An 18,690-nucleotide genomic window follows, 5' to 3' on the forward strand; every position below is an offset into this window, starting at 1 on the left:
CCCAAATCAACCTATAATCTAGACCAGGTACAAACTGGATCCAGGCAATGCAAGGGACAAATCAGTAAATTAGAATTAGTGTATGCATTTGTAAAGGCACTGCAGCATTCTGCAAAGCATTTTAAGAAGTCATTCATAAATAGACATGTCCACAAATATGACATAATTGTGTTTGTCTATTTACAGAAAAGAGTAAAGCAAGGTTCAAAAATCAAATGATAATAACAACAAAACCTTAAGTCGCCTTGAATAATTAGTGATCTTGTGTTACTAGGTATACCTTTATTCTAACATGGTACCTGCACCAAGTTCGCCTTGAATAATTAGTGATCTTGTGTTACCAGGTATACCTTTATTCTAACATTGTACCTGCACCAAGTTCGTAACGGATATGGGTCCTAGTCCGGGTACAGCCCTAAGGGCCCAAACTGTTATAAAAGATTCTCTATAATTACAGTCAAATGATAACTTATGTTTTCCATTCTAAACTTTTCTTTCTTATAGCAGCCACAAAACTGGAAAGTACATTGTTTGAAGTTTGCAACTTTGCAGTAAAGAATTAAAAATTAAATTTCTGGTCATTTACAGTTAGCTATGCAATTATTATGATGAAATTAGGAAAGCTTATTGTTTCATAGCTTGCTTCAGCTAAAATAATTTATATCAATAATGGTTAGCTTATTACACCGAAAGGCGTATTAATACTCACATAATGAATTGATAGATATGTGAGGTTAAAAGCCCCCTGTGATTAAAATTGACACCCGTCATATTGTATGACACCCGTCATAATTACAATTAGTTTTACTATTACTTGAAAAAAAAAAATTTAAATAACTTTAAATAACCTATATTAAAATAAATGCATGAAAAACTAAAAAAAATATTTTATTTATTTTCTCCTCTCAACTACCACTCACTCTGAGTTTAACTATTAATCAATTTTATTTATCTCCATCATACTAAATTCTAATAGTTAACTTCGTCAAAGTAGTAATATAATAATAATAATTAGTCTTAATAGATTTTTTTGCTTTGCTGAAGAGTTTAATAGAAATATTAAAATATAGTAATATCTTAATAATAATAAAATATTGATTACAATATCATTATATTAATTATAATATAATAATATAATTATTTTTTAAGTGGAATAACAAACAAATATGATATCTTTCAGCATACTTTACCTATATTTCTTTAAAGATAGGTATACTAGTTACATATATACTCTTCAAAATTTTGGAATTCACCCTAATGTAAGTGGCTTATTTTCAGTATAGAATTGGTGAAAGTCCTCAATTAGGATTCTAATACCAAATCTAGTTTCAGTTGGTGATATGGACAAGTTGCACATATCGAGTGCCCGCAATTTGGGTATTGCAGTTGCACATCTGATCCCTGAGCCACCGATCATTGCTGTGTTTGAACACATATAAACAATTTTTATTTATCTTTAACATTTGAAATTGAATCATCAATTATCAATCGAGAGATGGGTTCTTGTTAACAACTAATTGTCCATACAACCGTGCTGGATTTGATAAGGGGGAACGGTTAATCAAGACACCCTATCAAATGTCAGTACAAAATTACAATCAACCCCGAGGTGTAGACCAGTCAGCAAGTCATTGAAAGACACAAATGTTTGGTTGTGTGTTCAAACCCCACCACACCACAAGCAAAGGGCAGGTTACTTGCCAAAGAGTTATGGTGAGTTTTTGCCCATAACAGCATATACTATATAAAGTTGTGTGAATTTAATGTCCCTTAATAAAATGCCTTAAAATACCCTAGTTATGGGTTTCAGTTCTTAGGGTGGGGGTTAAGATAAGGTACCTTAGCCTCTGCTGTAGTCATAATCTGCAAAAATAAGAGTCAGAAAATACTACAAATTACATAAAGGAATGGTCATATAAGCAACTATATACAGAAATGACTATGTATAACATAAAGAAAGATTCATGTAGCAAGATCAGAGATAGAAACAGAAATTATGATTTTAAGGAAGCCTCAACACAGTGAGCTCTGAGACAAGATTTGATAGGGTGTCTTGATTAACCGTACCCCCTTAGGGTGTTTTGAACATGTATAAACCATTCTTTTTTATTTTTAACATTTGAAATTGAATCATCAATTATCAATCGAGAGATGGGTTCTTGTTAAGAACTAATTGTCCATACAAGATTTGATAGGGTGTCTTATGAAACCTTTCCCCCTATCATATATGGATTGATTCAATTTATCCAGATTATTATGAATATTCGAACTATTACCAGCATTCAAATTATTACCAGTTGTTCAAGTTATTACCAATACTGAAATTATTACCAATTATTGAAATTATTACCAGTACTCAAATTATTACCAGTTATTGAAATTATTACCAGTATCAGAATCATTGTTAGTTTCCAGATTATTTGTCAATACTTAATCAATTTCCAGAACACTCAGATTACTTATAGCTCTCAGGTTATTACCAGTTTTATTATTATCATTCATATGTCATCGGTTACTACTGATCATCCTAAGGAACTACTCTACTTGTCTTTCATCATGTATGTGCTTTTTGGGTTCAGAGAGGGCAGGGACCCATAGAATTGTAGGGGCTCGGGACTTTTAGGGCCCTGGGTTTGTACTATTTTCGTAGTAGAGAGAGCTTTTAAAACTGTTAGCTTTTTTTAACAACTTTTCAGCCTGTTTTTTGGCCCTCCACTTTACTTTATATTGGTCCCCTCCCCCCTATAGGATAGGAGGCGTGCGTGGTCCTTGGCTTTGGGTTCCCTACAATAACAACTATGATGGCCCCCCCCCGTCATTCTAGCCCCCTTCTATTCTAAAGGGCCCCCTACAATTCTATGGGGCGTCATTAATTTGCCGTTATATATATAGAGAGAGATTACTATTATTATTGCAGAAACTTACTTATTATTGCAGATGTATTAGACCAGTCATGTACATAAATTAATATTGTGACTTCATTATGTGCAAGTGCTGATATGATAATCGTACTAATGCTGTGGGAGCTTACATACAGAAATACATACCAGAAAAAAGGGAACGAATGCCCGGGCGTGATCATGGTAGCATAGATTAGATCCTGAAAATCCTCTCAATCTCCTCCGTGTGTTTTCAAATTATTGAGGGAGCCCTTTTATCTCTCTCCATACCCGTGGTAGAGAGTCACGTCCTTGGAGAACGCCCTTAGTGGCAGCGGCTCCTTGAAAAGTCGCCGCCCCTACCATACTCAATAGTCGCCACCTCTCATCCTTTTGATTAATCATGTTGGATTATAGTCGATTAATAAAACAAGGAATCCTATCAATTATAACGCTTGATAAACAATGTGGATTAATATAACAATCGGTGGATATTTTTAATACAATAATTATTGAATATTGTTTTTATTTTTAAAGGATACATTAATATACATTAATATATCTTTATTAGAAAGAGGAAGGGACATGATAGTGAAACTTATTCTCCTCGTAGGAAAAAATTACAAATATAAAACTACAATCAATAATCTTCAATTCTCCCATATATTGATTCAATGTCAATGTAAACTTAGAAAATGTCAAATGTCAATTCACGAGTTTACCCAAGATCCACCCCAAGGTGCCTAGGCCAGACCCTATGGGCAGATTACTTCTCAAAGAGTTGTGGTGAATTTTTGCCCATAACGGTATATAGTTGTGTGATTTTTTATTCTCTTGGTAGAAAAAAATTTAAAATATGAAACTACAACCAGTAATCTTCAATTCTCCCATGTTTGGGGTAAAATGTCTGTGTGCATGCATGTGCGTGTGTGTGCATGCGTGCACGCGCGTGTGTGTGATTTTATTGATTCAATGTCAAATGTCAATGTAAATTTACAAATTGTCAAATGCCAATGCATGGGTTTGCCTAGGCCAGATCCTGGGTGAATCCACAGGCCATCCTGAACTATATTTTGCCAATTCAGTCAGCTGTTCTGCCAAACCCAGCTTCTTAGGGTTATATAAGTCTAACAAAAATAGAGTGAAACTATCAATGGAGATAGGAAACCATGATTGACAATAAAGTTCTCATATATACAATCATGTTCACATAAAGCAGAAGTCGAAGAGTGTATCCTCTTTCGTGAGCCTGCTACAAGAGATAACTTACCAACTACATTAAGAGTTTGTACGAAACACATCCAAAGATATGACATCGAATTTTTGTTCGAGAAAAACTGTGCCCATTAAATATTCCTAAAATGACTGAAGTATGATATGTGGCAAATTTTGCAAGTTTTGGAGCTTTACATGCATGCAACTGTGTGTGTAGTGCACACATCACTTTTTCATTTATTCATTCTTCACAAAAGTTCAAATAATGACTTGTTCCTTTAATTTTAAAATAAGGAGTCTACAAAAACTCATCGCATTCAAAATTACACTTGAATGAAGATGCTAACAAAGATGGATGGCTAGTTGATGAAAAAGAAATGAAAACAGTATTGGCAAAGTTAATGAGACACTTACTTGGTCAAAGTTAGGCTGAATTATCCCTCTAATGGGTAATGCTTTCTTCACTTCTGCTATTAAAGCTGGTAAATCAGTTTCTGCTGCACAAACTTTTAATGCACCAATAAAATCTCTGGGAGGCAATGCATGTGTGATAAAGCTTTTTCACACTTTCCAAATGCATTTTTCTTTCATCTGTTTCATTCAAAAAAAATTGTGTAAAGATCTAGTAGTTTGAATAATAAAAATCATCAGACACAACAGAAGACCAATAGTTAATAACTTAATACACAGAACTAAGCTAGAGAGCATCCCAACGATTGGCTTCCACATCAAACAATGCCCTAAATATAGGCCAAAGTTAGGCCAGACATTCCTTTCATGAAGTTGCAAAGACTCAAACTTTCATATCAGCATTTGGGAATAGACCCACGAGCTATGCTCAAACTCCAGAAAACCTTGAATTAAGGCATGGAGTTTGGCATACAAAATTAAAGCCATGGATTATGCCCAAGAACAAATACTAGTATTTTAGAACTCCAGTAATAAAATACCCATTCACTATATCTTTATAAAGCATCATTTACCACTGATTGTTTCCTTTCCCTATGGAGGTTCTATAGTTGAGTTGAGCCACCCAATCCTCAACCACCACTCATCATTTACTCGTGCAGGGACGCAGTTGAAGCCCCTCACTGCTCCATTCTCACACAGATATTATTGGAGTGATTTGTGTGGAATAGCACAACAAATGGGGAAAAAGAGAGTTGCAGATGAGGGAAGATAAAAGCCTTCCCTCATTCATCGCATTTCTTCCTTCCATTTACTTGTACAGGTTTTATTGTGGATATCCAAAGGCTTGACATAACTTGTCAAGTTTTTTATTTGACAGTGATATGTGATTTCCCTAAATGTTGTAAGTGCTATTAAATAATTACCTAGAGTTTGAGTCAATATTTTTAATGGACTTTAGAAAGATAAGTAGAGAGCTTTTACAGCATGGTTTAAGAGGGGTGCGTTGGATTTATAGTCGATGGGAAGGGAAATGTAACATTCTCTTTTTGAACCACAAACACTGAACTGTTGGTCGTTGACATGGATTAGGGTTGACTGGATTCTGTCAGCTCTTAGATTTTGTTATTCTTTTAGTTTGTCAGCTAGTTTTAGTTGTATCAATTGAATAAGGAATGGTGCAGTTATTCCATTAGCTATCTTCCCTTAAATTAGGGAATCAACTTCAATTAAATTTTGGGTAAGTGTTTGTCAATTAGCTAGAATTGAACGTGGGATTAATTTCCATAATATGTGGAACGCTTGAGTTGAAGATTACCTAGGTTGTGCTGGGAAGAGGAAAGGCATAATTGATTATCACAAACACAAAAACTTCATTCTGTTCACAGAAATTGGATGCTGCTACAGCAGCTTTTTGCTTGAGACAACTTTTTTAAGATCAGCTTTCATGCGGGCAAAAATCCTTTGAGATATCAGTAGTATAGGTCAACATCAAGGTTATTGGGGGGTATCATGCAGTGCAAGGCAACAATGAGGTCATTCTGAGGTCTTTAGCAGTACCAGGTAGCAGAAATAATCATGCTGAGAAATTAGTGTCAGTGAGTACTAGTAGTATAAGTTTGCTGTATTGTTTCCTGAGTGTACAGATTTCAGAAGACAAAATAATAAATATATATATCTGTTGTTAGAATTTTTTCAGGTTTTACTTTCTGCGTACTTAGACTAGTTATACAGTCTTTTCTGGGTTTACTTTCTATGTATTTAGACTGCAGTACTATAGACAATTTAGCAAGTGTAATATGAATTGGAAAGTGCCATGAGATTTTCAAATCTAGAATTAATGCAAATGGAAATAGAATTTGGGAAGAGAGAAGGGTGAAGTTAATGGACAGAATGATAACTTCATTTGAATATCCATTGCACTATTGTTTGCAGTTCTGAGAATGGTTTAAATCTACCAAAGTGGTTACTTCTGGTGTGACAAGATGAACAGATGAAAAGGGAAGAGAAGATGCAAGAAGAGGCTACTAAGGTAAGAGACCTCTGCTACTTTCTCTAAATGACTACTTGCTTTCTGCAATTCATCCAAATGAATGCTAAATGAGTGAAGATGGAAACTTTCTTGTTTGTTATCGATTTCCTCTATCAAGACATCTTTTTCAAATTGGATAAAAATTTGTGGCTTAGAATTGGATTGCAAGTGGGCTTTTAAAATGGTCAAGCCAGAAATTTATTTGGTCTCTTTTTGAAGACTCCTTCAATGACTTAAGAATTTGTTTAAATGGGGCTTTTGGTACTGATAAATGTCCCAATATGCTGTAGGGAGATTTGCATTAAATCCATGTTTGGGCTGGTGAGAGCACAATTAGAAATTCCATTTTAGTGATGTAAGTGGTAATTGCAATTGCATCACCGATTTATGCAAATAAAGAAGAAGGTGAGAAAATTCTCATTCACATCAATTGCAGTCTAAGAAGTAGGCAATGTTGAAGTTGTAATCTGAATTTGAATTTTAAGATGTCAATTCGACCATGTGACATGAAAATGACAGCTTTCATCAATTTTTTGGACTACCTTTGAGGTAGGCAATTTACATCAACCCAACTAATCAACAACGAGATCAACCATTTTGAGTTATGGCTGGGACATCAACTATTCCATTTACATCATATGGTTGCAATTTAAGAGGCCTTATTTTTTCCCAAAGAGATAGCAGCTTCTGCCTTGTGCACTCTATTCAGATCTTGATTTCAGTGAAGCAAAATAGAGTGGGAAGAGAATTTTACTCCTAGCTTCTTTCGAATGAGATGACCTTAAATCAGCTATACATAGACCTTAAAATGATGAATCAAGCTATAGAGGTGATAATTATCGAATCGATCATGGGCTAGACAGAATGTAGACAATCTAGGGTGACAAAAGACAACCAATAAGTCTCTTAGGCAGCTACACTGATCTGGTTCTCTACTTTTGTTCTGATTTGGTTCTCCACTTTCAATCTGGCCTCACATTGATCCGCTTCACTGCTTTCAATCTGGTTCTCCATTTTAAATGCCAAACCAGAACCAGAGCAGTAGCAGCATATCCTCATCAGCAACCTATAGTCTTCTTTGCAGAGGATACATTTGAATATTTGAAAATACGGTAGAGAGCCTCAATTGAGTTCAAACAAAAAATTCAAGCTTACACCAGATGGGGCTACTTGTCTGCTATGTAATCAAGAGAATACAATTTGCATTGATTGTAACAATCGTGCAACAGAGTCTGGAAAATATACATTACATTGCTTGAGAGAAGCAACCAGAACTTAAACAACACACCTACATGCCTGGTATAGGTGTATAACTGTGGAATTTGAATAAACCATATTCCAAGGGAGCAAACATATCCACAAAGATGCTTTCTCCATCCTTTGGTTAGACATATCCACAGGTGAGTTAGGCGAAGAGAATAAGGACTCTCTTAATATGTTATGTTGGGCTCTGGTCAAGATCTCAAGATTCAGAACTCCATGGTATGTACGTATGGGCTGTGTTCCAAGCATAAGTAAAATAAGTTGTTTGCATTTGTCAAAAGTGGGCCAAATGAGCTAGTTAGGAGAAATTTTGAAATTTATGTCCAGACTAGGTTGCTATACTGCATGTGTAGACTGCATATAATTGACCTTAAAGTTTAATGCCAAGGTTCTCAAAGTTTTTGCTGTTCCAATACTCTCGAACCATAGCTAAACTGTATAGCCATCTCTGCTACTACCATCAAATACAGTCCATTGGATTATCTCATTCTGTTGTATGTAAGGAATCCTATAGGCATTTTTTGTGTCTGCCAGAAAAAAATGCAGGCATTTTCTGGAGAATTTAAACACAAAAACCTATGCCATTGAGGAAAACTCTGTAGCTTCTGTTTTCTTTTTTAAATTTCACAAGAGAGGAAACAGTTTAAACCTTGAACATTATCAGTCTTTTCTTAATCTTTTAAAAACAAAAACAAAGAAAAAGTCTAGTTCAATGGGTAGAAAAATAACCTAAATGTTTGTCAAAGGGAACGAACAAAATTGATATATCATAGGGGCTTTCACGTGCTAAAGGCTAGAATTAGAGGACAAGTAAGGGAGCACTAGAGGTGCCTGGGTTGAAAAGGATAAATTATTGTATCCAAATAACAGTGAAAGAAAAAAGATCCCACTGTGTAGAACTTTATTAAAAAAACGTTGATTTAGAAGCTTGGCTGTGCAATCTCTGAGCCCTTATTTGAAACAATCTCCTCCAATATACCAGAAGAAGCAGAATTTCCTTCATCCTCACTGTGAGATACCTTCTAATGCCAACAACCTGGACAAAGCCCACTATTCCAAACAATCTCCTCCAATATGCGAGAAGAAGCGGAATTTCCTTCATCCTCACTGTGAGGTGGATACCTTCTAATGCCAACAACCTGGACAAAGCCCACTATGAACAACAATTAAAACAGCATCCCAACACAATGCAGAATCCCGTGAAATGTTGAGGAAATCATATATTATTAGAAGCCAACCCCTTGGACAAAGCCCACTATGAACAACGATTAAAACAGAACCCCAACTCAATGCACAATCCCATGAAATTATGAGGAAAACATATATTAAAAGAAGCATAACTTCTTTAATCCTCACTGTGAGGTAGATACCTTCTAATCCCTACCCACTGGACAAAGCCCACTATGAACAACAATTAAAACAGCAACCCAACATAATGCAGAATTCCATGAAATGATAAGGAAAACACATATTAAAAGAACTTCCTTAATCCTCACTGTGAGGTGGATACCTTCTAATGCCTACCCCGTGGACAAAGCCCACTATGAACAAAAATTAAAACAGCGCCCCAATACAATGCAGAATCCCATGAAATGATAAGGAAAACACATATTAAAAGAAGCAGAACTTCCTTCATCCTCACTGTGAGGTGGATACCTTCTAATGCCTACCCCCTGGACAAAGCCCACTATGAACAACAATTAAAATAGCACCCCAACACAATGCAGAATCCCATGGAATGATAAGGAAAACACATATTAAAAGAAGCAAAACTTCGTTCATCCTCACTGCAATGTGGATACCTTCTAATGACATCCCCTGGACAAAGCCCACTATGAACAACAATTAAAACAGCACCCCACCACAATGCAGAATCCCATGAAATGATAAGGAAAACACATATTAAAAGAAGCAGAACTTCGTTCATCCTCACTGCAATGTGGATACCTTCTAATGACATCCCCTGGACAAAGCCCACTATTAACAAAAATTAAAACAGCGCCCCAATACAATGCAGAATCCCATGAAATGATAAGGAAAACACATATTAAAAGAAGCAGAACTTCCTTCATCCTCACTGTGAGGTGGATACCTTCTAATGCCTACCCCTGGACAAAGCCCACTATGAACAACAATTAAAATAGCACCCCAACACAATGCAGAATCCCATGGAATGATAAGGAAAACACATATTAAAAGAAGCAAAACTTCGTTCATCCTCACTGCAATGTGGATACCTTCTAATGACATCCCCTGGACAAAGCCCACTATGAACAACAATTAAAACAGCACCCCACCACAATGCAGAATCCCATGAAATGATAAGGAAAACACATATTAAAAGAAGCAGAACTTCGTTCATCCTCACTGCAATGTGGATACCTTCTAATGACATCCCCTGGACAAAGCCCACTATTAACAAAAATTAAAACAGCGCCCCAATACAATGCAGAATCCCATGAAATGATAAGGAAAACACATATTAAAAGAAGCAGAACTTCCTTCATCCTCACTGTGAGGTGGATACCTTCTAATGCCTACCCCCTGGACAAAGCCCACTATGAACAACAATTAAAATAGCACCCCAACACAATGCAGAATCCCATGAAATGATAAGGAAAACACATATTAAAAGAAGCAAAACTTCGTTCATCCTCACTGCAATGTGGATACCTTCTAATGACATCCCCTGGACAAAGCCCACTATGAACAACAATTAAAACAGCACCCCACCACAATGCAGAATCCCATGAAATGATAAGGAAAACACATATTAAAAGAAGCAGAACTTCGTTCATCCTCACTGCAATGTGGATACCTTCTAATGACATCCCCTGGACAAAGCCCACTATTAACAACAATTAAAACAACACACCAACACAATGCAGAATCACGTGAAATGATGAGGAAAACCTACAAAAGCATCTTATTCTACCTGTTGTTCACTGCAGACGAAATTGGTATATCTGTTGGTGGCAATGACGTTCCACATCAAAATTTTGCTCGAAAAAGGTTGGTGCCAAAGCTGTTGAAAAATGTATGCTACTGTCCTTCTGCGGGCTGAGAAAGCAAACCCACATGCATAACTTTCCATTACTTATCTCTTGCAACCTGAGTTGAAGAGCTGAAATTTTGCATGCCGCCTAATATGCATCTAAACGCTCCATGGCCAATGAAAACCTATGCGATTTGGAACGTTGGCCACGGTACTGCATGTTTTTTCCGTGCTTTTTTTCAACGGTAAAATAAAATTAGTTTAAGAATTGTCTTTAATGAATGATATCAAATTACTTTTATTAACAAAAACTTAAAGACTAATGGGTAACGGACCGTGCTTAATTGACTCCGGAATTTATATGGATTCAGTTTTGAGGGAAAAAAATTAATATGAAGTATTTTAATGTATATATATTGTTATTTCAATAGTTGTACATATAGGAATAGTATTTTTCATTGTGACAACAATACTTGTTTATGTTGGAATAATCAAGAATTCATGATGAAGACCAACCAAGAGGATGTTGCAACATGAGCTTGCATGACCCTGAGATTGAGATACTCAATGAGATATGCATTGATATGATACAATGTACAAACTAGCATGCCTATTTTAGAGGCATATAGGTGAAGTATACAAAGCTATCATATTTGTTCAATATTCCACTTAAAAAATTATTATATAATGATATTATTTTATTTCTATTAAACTATTGACTAAAGCAAAAACAAATTTTAAGATTTCTTTAGGTAAATTGATTGAGATAATTATGAAGTTAATTGATTGCATGATGAAGATAATAGACAAAATTGATTGATTAGTTAAACTCTAAGTGAGTGGGAGTTGACAGGTGGAAGTGAAGATAAAATAATATTAAATAAAATTATAATAATAAAAAAATCATTTTTATTTTTCATGCATTTAGGTGTCACAAACACGTCAAATTTAAGTACTTCTAGTTTTTATTGATAGACATTTTTGCATCCATATGTGAGTATAATATGTCTTCGATGTAAGAAGCATGCCTATTTTTAAAGGCATATAGATAAAGTACATCGAAAATATCATATTTATAGATTATTTCACTTTAAGAATATTATATTGTAATTAATATTAAATTATTAGTAAGATATTATTATATTTTAATATTTTAGTTAAACTCTTAACCAAAGCAAAAAATCTATTAAGACTATTGCATGGTTGAGATAGACAGAATTGATTGATTAGTTAAATTGAGAGTGAGTGGTAGTTGAGAGGAGAGAATATATTTTTAATTTTTATTTTTCATCCATTTAAATGTTGCAAACATGTCAAATTAAATGCTTTTACTTTTTTATTAATGCGTGTTTTTGCATCCATTATGTGAGTGTAATATGTCTTTAACGTAATGAGCCTTGCTTATATAAGCAAGGGATGATGGTGTAGACCTACAACTACCCTTGATACTTGAACATTAAATGCATGATGCATAATGATAAATGCCTAAAGCAAATATTAAATAATGTGGCATGGTCTATCTTCTAGAATGCCACTTTAAACTAAAATGATTCTATGTACATTATTAAATGATGTGTTACATAAAGCAACTTTATGACAACTAATTTAAATGCAAGTTAGGTCCTAAGTAAACTTAACCTGTGAATAGGTTATAACTAAGAACTAGTTAGGATATAACCACATTCACACCAACACCACCTTAAGTACAACTTAGGGAAAAAAATTATTATGTGATTGATGCAAGACTAATATGATGAATGCAATATGAGTCCCAACAACTAGGCCATGTTAGGTACCCACAGACAACTAATCATGCAACTAATCTCTCACAAATGAAGAAAAGGAAAAAAATCGTGGAACAAAACTCCTCTCCAAAAAAGAGAATGCAAATTTTGTTCAATTGAAAGATAAAGTGATGTGTGGAGGTCTTAACATTGATACCCCCCAAGAACTACATCCATCATGGAACCCAATCAATAGCCCCCCATAGGAGGGAATGAGAGAGAGACTTTGTAGCCCCCCATAATAAATAATTGCCTACAAGAATGGTAAGTGCTTGAAGACAAAACAAAATCCAATGTTGACAAACCACTTGTCTCCCCTCAAGAAAAAATAAAACCACGTATAAATGTAGGTATGCTTCCCATTGAGGATATGCTATGAAAGATGGAAGAATGAAGAATGATGATGATGTCTCTGAAAATTGTTGTGTCTCCTTGTCCAAGTGATATCACTATGCCACAATCCAATCAGGTAGAAGCCCAAGCAATGGGGAAGGTGACAAACTAAAAATATGTGAAAAATGATGTAGAACAAACTCCAAAGACCGATATGCTAAAATGTGTCCTCCAACCAAATCTAAAAGAAAATGATGGTCTTGTTGATTATGAATGATGAAAGTCTCAATTAATGACTCTGGATAATAATTCAATAGAAGTTGAAGATGGATCAACTATCTTTGAAGAAGAATCACGAACCTTTGAAGCAACCTCAACTAAAGTGTCAAAAAAATTCAAAGTATCACAACCATGGGGTATCTTCTCTAAGGAGTGAAGAGGCACATTAGGATCATCTGAGAATGGATTATTTTTAGGATTTTCATAGAACTCCCAAATTTTTGTCCAAAGAGCATAAGGAAACTCAAAATCAACAATAAACTTCAAAATGTCATTGTCTACATGCAAAACAATAACTCTTAAGACATGATCACTATTGCATTTCCAAGCAAATCTCTTACTAGGTGTGTTAGTTAGGAGAACAACATTATACAAATGTGGTAATAAATGAAGCCCTTTAATATGGGTAATGATTCCATCACTCCATTGTATGTAGTTCCCCCTCTCCAGGATGATAAAAAAAGGATGTAATAAAAAATCCATTGCAAATGATGATATTCTTCAAAATCTCAAAGATAGAACCAACACATGAATGTAGAAACCTCCAAATATGATAAGCAAGTGAAAATGAAGCTCTTTTCCCCACAAATCATACCTCTTCAATTATCAAGATGTCCAAGTTATCAAGAAAATGCCAAAAAGTGCAAAACCTCAATAGATAGTATCTAGTGTTAAATTGGAAAAAAGTGCTTAGACTGAATGATAGAGCTCCTCAATACCTTTCTAATGCCACAGAAATAATGAAAATTGGAGGTTGTGGAAAAAAATTATGAGCTCAAAAGTCCAAATAGAAAGGTTGACTTCAAGCTACAAAAAAAACCGATAAATGGTGAAATAAGACAGATTGACTTGCACCACTACAAAGTTGGTGAAACCAAATTTCCAACAATATATGGATTGGGAAAATTTGACTCCATATGCCCAAGATATGGTTCATGGAAAAAAATCACCTATATGGAGCCTAACAAAAATAGGGCGGTTGGATAAGCCTTGGTAATCCACATGACCACTTCCAAACAAAGAACAAAAATAAAAATAGCTCATAGGGATAAATTTAGGCAAAAAAATTTGGATAGGTTGCTACTAAAAGATTTGTGGAGGCCACTAATTGGCCGTGGATGTTGGATAGGTCAATGGGGTTGGAAGGTAGAACTTGGGCAACTTGTTGTAGTAGGCAAAAAAAAACTTTCATAGGTGTTGAAAATCACTAGTAACAAAGCCCAAAATGATGTTAGCTCCAATAGATATGTGAACCACTATTATTGGTCACCAAAAACATAAGGATTGAGTCATGCTACAATGATATAAGACCTTGGCCACCCGCAATCAATACTCAACAACAATGACTACCAATCAATTTTGAACCTACCTACTACAATCAATGAACAAATAATGTATCACCTCAGTCAAAAAGGATGTATAAATATCATAATGACCATCTCAAACTGCAATAAAATAGTGGTCAAACAAATAGGACAACACAATACTGGATCATACCAAAATCTAGCTAATAGATATGTGCATCAGATGGAAGCACGAAGAAGAAGAAGAAGAAGAAATTTTAACGTCCACGAGACTAACAAAAGCCTATGGGACAAAAATTGTGGCAAACAGGCTCACCAATTACAACGATTGTTGAGCTCACCAAATATTGAACCCCAAACATAAATATTCAGCTAAATTAAAGCCTCGAACAAAAAACATGGTGCAACCATACAAATTGAAATCATTCCTTGTACTAGCTAGCAATTTGCAATGGGTACACCATGGCCCAAGAAGAAAACAGGTAGACTTGGATGATAAGGTACATAACAAGAGGTTGAATTCTGGCAAACTTCTAACAATAAAATATATACATCAACCTCAATTTTGTGCATCTACCAAAGCAATTACACCTGCCAAACCAAAGTGAATAAAGGCTCTAATAGAGAGAATAGAAAGCACAACTAACACTTATAATATCCACCAGTAATATGGATATTTGATAGCAATGAAAGAAACCTACTCATTGTGTACAACAAGTGAAGAAACAATAAACAATAAACTCACATCCATTGAAAAACGAACAACTTAGATAGGACACCTCCAAGATTAAAGCTTGGACCCATGGGAGAAAGTCGAATAGGCTTGTAGGTACAAGCCGACCATGGGGTGTGATGTGGTCCTCAAAAAAATGTATGTTGTGTCTCTGATTTTGATAAGGATGCAACTATTTTGGCTCCAAAACAGGGTTATAAAACAAGTGTTATTGACTTCTACGAAAAATTGCAGCCATTGTTTGTGCAATACGGTCAGTAATGTTCGTTTTATTGACATTCTGTAGTACAACAGTATAGTTTTAGAACCAGAATAATTGTGGGCTTTTGATAATGCCTCTAATATATAATAAAAGCACAATGCTTCAAAAAAGAGTCTCCTTGTCAAATCAAAGATAATGCCAAAGAATATTGGCTTGAAGATTAGACCCTTGTACCTTTGACACGAAAAATAAATAGGCCTAATAAAATGAATTTGAACCAAAGAAATTCGATGTCAACTTACAACGGGTATAATTCAATCCACCAAACTTGATGCATAACAACCACAATTCAATACGTGCTCGAACTCCAACTTGATATGCACCTTGAGAATAATATGGACTCCCTTGAATAAAACATCAGTAGGGAAAATGACCTAGTAGTTGAGCGTGTTTCAATTCTTGTGATAGAAGTTGTTGATTTAATACCCCATACTTGTTGATTTAATGTCCAACCTTTGTATAACATTGCACCAATAGTTGTATGATAAGTACCAATAATTGAATGAAATATACCATTTGTTGTGAAAAGTAACCAATCATGTGATGCCACATTAGCTGCACAAGTATTGGGGCCCTTTTGCACACCTATTGGTCTCACTTTTTTGGGGGGCTATTTTGGACACCTTGGAAAAAAGCATGTTGATGTGGCATCAAATTTGATGATGTGGCCCTAAAACCTTAGTTATAAGCAGGGGACTTGCCAAGTAAGTTGTTGTAAAAAAATCAGAGTGATTTGAAATTTCCACATAGGATTTTGAGAAGCGCGAAGTTAGGGTGCACAACTACTAGGTCCTTTCCCCTAGTATAATGTTGGCTAAAATAGGCAAAATGGACAAATTTCAAAAAAAAATTCAATCGTCGTCAACCTAGTGTATCTACGTGGATCTATAGAAATTGCATCCGTGACTATGACAAAAATGTTTCAAAAAACCCCAAAAATATGACTAGATCAAGCCAAAAAATTTATCAAAGAAGCCTAAATAGGGTACTATTTCTTATATGAACAACTGGATCTAGGCTAAAATTTTGCCACAGGGGAGGGGATTTTTTTTGCCCATGTTCATATAGATCATACAGACAGTAAGGATCGTACCTAAGAATGAAAAAACCTTTGTGGCCTCCAAAATGAAGTTGTCAAAATTCGACAATTTGACAAGCATTCTCACAGTTTTTGAGCCTTTGATGCAATAGAAAGGTTAGATTAGATCCAAAATGTACCAACCAATTAGCTACATCCCAGAGTTGATGGCTATCTCATTTCAAACCTTGAAAACCTACAATAAATATTTATTTAAAAGTTCAATTCTCCAATACAAGAAGGGGTTTACAAGGCCAAAGCATTGATACTATGTTGGAATAATCAAGAACCCATGATGAAGTTGCACGTAGTTCAAAGGATCAACCAAGAAACATGCCTTCCAATTTGAGAATGTTGTAACATGAGATTGAAATACTTAATGAGATATGGAAATAATTGAATTGATATGATACAATCTACAAATGAGCCTTGCTTATATAGGCAAGGGATGACAAGGTAGGTACAATTACCCTTGGTACAACTATTAATACATGATGCATAATGATAAATGCGTAAATAAAATATTAAATAATATGGCATGGTCTATCTTAGCTAGAATGCTATCTAGGATAACTAACATGATCCTATGAACATTATTAAATGACAAGTTACATAAAGAAACTTTATGACAACTTAAATGCAAGCTAGCTCCGAAGTAAATTTAATATGTGAATAGGTTATATCTAAGAACTAGTTCTAGGATATAACCACATTCACACCAACAGTTTAAATGAGCATCTTATTTTATTAAACGAACATCTTATTTTATAAATGACACACTCGTAGTGTATAGTTATGTTACTTTAATTGAATTAAAAAAAAAAAATGATTTCACTTGCTAATGAATGTAATTATGTTTTTTTAATATAACATTCATAGGTTCTCATATATTCACATATTGGTCAATTTTGACTGACATCTGATGATTTTTTGATTTACATGTGGACAAATAATTTACAATAATATAGTATAAATATGTGGCAAGACTGGATATTATAAGCACAAGTGGGTGTACAACCATTGGACCCTATACAACTACTAGTTCCTCTCCCCTATCATGTTCATTATCACACCAACACAATGCATCTATTTTCAATAAATAATAGCCACCAAAACAATTATTTTAGTATTCACCAATTACAAATGTTTTTGATTAAGGAAAATCAAGTTTTAAGGGACCCGAAACCCGCTTACAAATTGAAGGATATGCATGAAAGAAACTAGAGAAGACAAAACCTAGACAGAAAAGCTGCAAAAAAACCAGCAGAAAAACCAGCAGCTAGGAAAAAAGGACAGCACAAAGCCAGCGAGAAACTGGCATCCAAAAACCAGCATTACATATCAAATAAAAACTTTAATGGACTCTGCATTCTTAACCAACAACATCATGGCCTTCGCGATTTCTCTTAGATCATTGTTCTCCTGCATCAGCTAAATGTCTTAGAGTATTCGGGTATTTACTTGATTAATTAAACAATATTTGTTTAATTATTTAAGTTCCCTTTATCTCTTTTACACTTAAGCTAACTTTAGGTGCATATAATTAATTTTTTTAATTAATTATTATGTGCAAACCTAGGTTTTCCCTTTTAGGGTTTCTTGACCTATTAAAGGTTGAGTTCTTTCTTTTCATTGTATGAAGAAGGATTATTATTGACAATACATTTTGGAGATTATTGAGCTCTCATCTTTTGGAGCATATTTTTCCTATGTATTCTTTCTTTCTGTGACTTGCTTCATTGCTTTTCTTGTAACAGGTTTTTCAGCTTGCAGAGATTATTTGGGCTCCTGTGGTGTTGTATTTTCTCAACTCCTATATGGTATCAGAGCTTCAGATTTGCAGCTACCTATTCTTGTTTTGAGAATTTTTGGTGTATATGGTGAAAATGGATAACAATAACAACAAGATTGAAAGGCTAAATGAATTCAACCACCAAACCCTAGCCTAACAACAACAAAGATCCACCATAACATATGAAGATTACCTAAGACAATGCAAATCAAATGAAATCACAAAGATTATACCATCACATGTCCAATAGGGTTTTTATCTCAATTATTCCTATCTCCATTGATCTTGCTTGATATATTTGCTTTCAGATTTTATATGCACAAGAGCTCAACA

General features: G+C 34.7%; 1 long non-coding RNA gene across 3 annotated transcripts in view; it reads right to left on the reverse strand.

Moving 5' to 3' along the window:
• Positions 1-11,042, reverse strand: part of LOC131068042 (uncharacterized) — a 49,841-nt gene extending 38,799 nt beyond the window's left edge. For 2 of the 3 annotated variants that reach the window (XR_009111899.2, XR_009111898.2), the window contains exons 1-2: positions 10,733-11,041; positions 4,509-4,685 (exon numbers count right to left, since the gene is read on the reverse strand). This is a non-coding gene — a long non-coding RNA (uncharacterized LOC131068042). Of the gene's footprint in view, positions 1-4,508; positions 4,686-10,732 lie in introns of all 3 variants that reach the window. The other variant, XR_009111900.2, reaches the window with a different exon arrangement.
• Positions 11,043-18,690: the final 7,648 nt, after the last annotated feature.

This window comes from Cryptomeria japonica, chromosome 6, assembly GCF_030272615.1.
Source record: "Cryptomeria japonica chromosome 6, Sugi_1.0, whole genome shotgun sequence".
Classification (NCBI taxonomy): Eukaryota; Viridiplantae; Streptophyta; class Pinopsida; order Cupressales; family Cupressaceae; genus Cryptomeria; species Cryptomeria japonica.